Source organism: Haliotis rubra, unplaced genomic scaffold (genome assembly GCF_003918875.1).
Source record: "Haliotis rubra isolate DU_JTF1 unplaced genomic scaffold, ASM391887v1 Scf1994, whole genome shotgun sequence".
NCBI lineage: Eukaryota > Metazoa > Mollusca > Gastropoda > Lepetellida > Haliotidae > Haliotis > Haliotis rubra.
This window is the reverse complement of record NW_025765996.1, coordinates 54,674-59,812: the sequence shown is the minus strand read 5'-3', so window position 1 is coordinate 59,812 and position 5,139 is coordinate 54,674. Positions and strand designations below refer to the sequence as shown.

Below are 5,139 nucleotides of genomic sequence, written 5' to 3'. Positions count from 1 at the left end.
TCTAAAAACGCTGAGGGTGTTCCGCAACTCTCCATTAATAACATACGGGACAGTCTGGAAAAGCCAACCAGACAACCGGACACTGTGGTCAAGCAGAATAAGCTCCCGAATCTGGACGGGCTTACCATGGAGAAGATCAAACAAAAGTACGCCCCGGGAACAAGCCCCAGGCCAAAGCGAGGAATCCACCCCAGGTAACTGACGAACACCATGTCTCCCCGGATCTTCAGAGGCCCCCGGTCGGGAAGAGGATGGCAAAGGATGACCATTAAGTGACTATTCAAAAGGGTAAACAAATATACCCGCAACAAAGCCTAACGTCGAAGTGGCAACATGGGTTGTATAACAGGTTAGTTTATATTTGGATTGTGTATTTTATGTTTTCATGTTTAGTGTGTATGTATTATTTCTTAGCTTCCTTTAAAGCATGTATCATGTTATATGTGGTAAATATTAATCAAATTAACTATCTGTTACATGCAGCATAACTAGGTCTTAGCAATACTTTATATATGTAAGTGTATTGCAGGTAATCTTAGACAGCATTCCCACGAGGATGTTATCTAACTTATTGTGTAGGTAAACCTAATGTGTACATCTACTTCTTTAAACTAATGCGCCAAACTTTGCATGTATGAATGAATGTATGTATGATGGGATGGCTTATTAGAACAGATATTTTATGTACAGTAGATTGATAATGTACAGATGTAGAATGTTATATATTATTGGATTTGTATATGTTTATGTTCAGGTGTGGCAAACATAGTTCCTGACGTTTGTGACGGTAACGGGCACAGTGCCATACACTCGGTGAGGGTTCTTTCATATTATATTGTAAATAATCATGTTATGTACTTGTATGATGCTACACGTGTATCTTGAAATATAAACATTATATACATATACACATGTTTACTCTGAGACCTGATTAATGAATAGTGATTATATTGATTATATATGATTGCAGTACTTATTGCTAAGCCTCACATGTATTGGCCCATGAAGTATTGTAACGTATTTTGATGCAATGTATTTATTCTTTTACAGGGCCTTCTTCAGTTATTGCCATTAAACTGACATCTACAAAAACTATTTGCCTTTGTGGTATATACCAAACCACTCCGGTTACACATACGCCAGAGGGTGCTGCAAACAATGCATTTCGACTTTAACAAGACTTTTAAACAAGGGAATGGATACAGTGTAATTTAGTTAGTCAACAACAACAATAACAACAGCAACAACAACAATAACAACAACAACAATGCGCCTAGCACTATGTGAACATTTTACGGATCCAAACCAGACGTAGGCGTGATAAGCGAACAATTTAACAACAAGGCCATCCTACCATTACGATAATATATTGTTGTTATATTGGTCAGATTGACTCTGTATACTTTTCGTTATTTGCTTTCAGGTGATAGAACACCACCACCGCCACCAACAACGACCCCGACAACAACCAAATTCAGCGTAGGATGTGGCAATTACAACAGAGAAGATATCAACGTGTTTCCTTTATAAGTGTTTCTTATTCCTTGGTGACGATGTATTTTCAACCAACTCACCAAAATACTTCAGTGACTTGAACGAAAACTGTGTTTCTTGACAGTTTGAACCTGTTTTATACGGACTTTCCTTGAAGATGTTGTTCCATAATCCCAAGGCATCTACAACTAAGTCCCACCCCCTGCTTATTTCATATATGTCGACCTCCCCTGTATCTTTTGAAAAAATATCTCATTAAAAGTGCCAGTGGTTCCAACGATGCTTAATGACAAGCTACAAGATACCTGCACGTTTCGCCAAAAAAGTTGCAAGTACTAAGTCACAGAATTGTTTAAATGAAGCCAAAGAAAAAATCTGAAGGAATGGGAAGAACAGTTACCAAATATCTTCCGATGATCAGTTCTGGAATATCTCAAACCGTATCCAAGATATAAGAAATACTGCTTAGTTAGGATAATTAATTCAGTTTCACTTTGCCATGTTTTTGAGCAACTTAGGTATAGGTAGTCAATATGTCTATTTTTTGCATTATTATAATTATTTCAAAAAAGTACATGTCACATCTTTTCAATCATAAAATCTTTCAGACTTTGAATAGCATTCTAGACATTCATTTTCAAATCCAAATTCCACCTCAAAATATATTGGACCACAAATACAGATATATCACAAGGTAGCACTGACTGGGTATAACTACATTAAACAAAATATACCAAAGACATTGCACTGTGAATAAACGTACAGTGACCAAAGAGGCTATAAACCGTTCTTATGCATGAATTGGCGCCAACAGAAGATGAGATGGGGTTATGTTTGTTTTTCACCAGTTACACATTCAGTTAACATATATGGTTACTTCTTAGAAAATATCCTAGAGAAAAGATTCTGTTGGCACATATATTTTTAACACTGGTTGTACAGCTCTACGTTCAGCCATCCAAGCCCCATGGAGAGCTGGAATACAGTCCCTTAGATTTAGAAAGATATACTGTCATGGTTGTAATTTTAGGGTGACACGTAATTCATTCATTCATTCATTCATTCATTCATTCAATCGTTCATTCAAACTTGAATGTATAAGTAATTAACCCCAGAAACGCCAAGTGGGAACCATTGTCAACTTTATGGATTACAACTTATTTATATTATGAGAAGGACGTTTCGATACAGATTCTTGTACTGTTGTAAAGCAGGAATGATCTGTATCGAAACGTCGCTCTCACGAAATAAAGAAGTTGTAATCCATAAAGTCTGTCTATATTGTACTTCCCAACTTCTAAAATGCCAAAGAAGTTATCACTATTTATGCCTGTAAGAAAACGGGCAAGTGGATGACGACAAATAAACCTGTAAAGGTCTGTACCATCCAACATAAAAAAAGAGTTGTAATTTTTGCATTGTACGCAATTTAGTTAACTGAATGGTCGTTGCTGTTTTCAGAATATGCATGGAACATCAATGTTATGTGCACGTATTTGCTGCATTATAAAGGAGAGTGAGTGAGTTTAGTTTTACGCCGCACTCAGCAATATTCCAGCTATATGGCGGTGGTATGTAACTAGTATACTAAAGTAAAAGATTGTATATACACATTTACCTAAATAGTTTGTTTTCATTAAGACAATTTATCAAAAAGGGATTTATTTACGGCTTACAATGATGCGTATTTTAACACGACAGGTCAACAGACCTATTTATCAAAGAAATAGGATCCAAAACAATCTCAGTCATCGTATAACTCACGGATCAGAAATAGAAACATCATATAATCAGACTATAACACAGCGATATTTCTTAATAACGGTATCTGATGGGATTCCACCTCACGTTTTACCTGGTTGTTTCGGATAAGAAGTCAATTAACAAGCACCTTTTGGTACACCTATCAGTGTTCAGAAAGGCGTGTAAAAATGTATATTATGTTGTCAATTTGTTCGCCAAATTCTACGCACACAGCCACAAATAACGGCCATTGTTAACTTCGTGCACATCACGTCGAGTGGTGCCCAGTCTAATATTTTCTTCATAATGAAATATTTTTTTCATAATTTGATCAATACTTTTGTTCTTTGGTGAAGAGAAAACACTGAAGTTTCATATTTTCTAAAAAATAGTAACTTTCGGTTTAATTAGTTATAAACAAAAACAATCTCAATGTTACATCACCGATTGTATGAAATAGGAACGATCATGGCAACGGCGGTAGACAAACAACTCCACATGCATCGTGATACCGAAAAAAATTGTGCCATCCTTTTGATAGATCCAAATTATTTTCGCTGGAATTAATTACATGGTCTGATTCGGTATCTGTTATTGTCTTTGTAAAACAATTATCATATTTATCGAGTTTATAATGATTTTGTTTGACAAGCCTTCCGACACTTACATTGTTGACAGCCGTGGGTGACGCGTAAGGGCGTGGCCAAACTCGCGGGTTTTTTTAGGTGACAAGACACGAAGGATGTTAGAAAATACCCGTTCATAATCAGAATCTCAACTCATATACATTCTAAGAAAACGATTCAATACCTAAATAATACAGATTATGAAAAATAATCACAATATTTGTAATTGTACCCACCCTTGATGAAACCGGAACCACTGACGGCATGGCACCCATGGAGGTAAAATATACACGCGTTGGAAAACGACCATTGATACATTTTCTAAATTGATTCAAATTTCAGTAAAATCCAAAATTTATAGTAGAATTAACTTATTAAACACCTTCAATGGGTTATTGTTAGCTATTATCAACTGTAGTTGTCATTTCTTTCTTTTGTTGTATATTTTTTCGCCTCAATATTGCCGTCGGTGCGTAGATCTTTATTTTTACAAATTCAAAGTCTTGCTGTCGATAATTTTCAAATAATGACTTGTTCTTACACTGGGAGATATTATGAAATGTCAGTATGTCATCATGATATATACATAATATTGATATGTGTCTATCGTCACATGAAGGACAATTCTGATGATCGAAGATGTAATTCTTTTACCTTTCACAGTTACGGATGAAACCAGATCTAGTGTAAAACTGTGATATACTGTAATTGGATTTCTTAAAAATTGGAATGACGGGATAAAAAATAGTCGTCGTCTACAGGTGTGAATGCATTTCACTCAAAATCGGTAATTATTTTAGACATTAAAACAGCTAAACAGCACACCTTTTGTTCTCCAAGTAGGAGCGAAATTGAAATAATTCTGTTGCTTCAAAAAGCAGAGCTTTAAGTTTTAATTCTACCCACTAGTTTTTCACACTGTTTGACGTGTGTCCATTTAAAAAAGAAGAAGACAAAACTGGTCAAGTGACCCAGTGCATGGCTCGATTTAGCATTTAGAATTTGCACTGGTGCAATCTAAAACTGCAAAATGTAACCTCATATTTATACCTACTTGCACACTGTGAATGTTCATATTTTGCTGTTGAAAAACCAGACTTCATCTGGGAAACAGACTGATGACCCAAACTGGCTTGGAGCACTGATTACACTGACAGTGATTGAAAGAATTACCCTTGTTTTCATGTCATGAAATTTTATGAAGTAATATAAAATTGTCATATCAGATCCAGAATAATTTTGTTGTAATGAAGCTGTGAATCAGCAATATCAAAGC

General features: G+C 35.6%; 1 long non-coding RNA gene across 1 annotated transcript; it reads left to right on the top strand.

Moving 5' to 3' along the window:
* The first annotated feature begins 405 nt into the window (after positions 1 to 405).
* Positions 406 to 1,087, top strand: LOC124275202. Its single transcript, XR_006898236.1, has 2 exons — positions 406 to 813; positions 1,051 to 1,087. It is a non-coding gene; the product is annotated as an uncharacterized LOC124275202 (long non-coding RNA).
* The last annotated feature ends 4,052 nt before the right edge of the window (positions 1,088 to 5,139 follow it).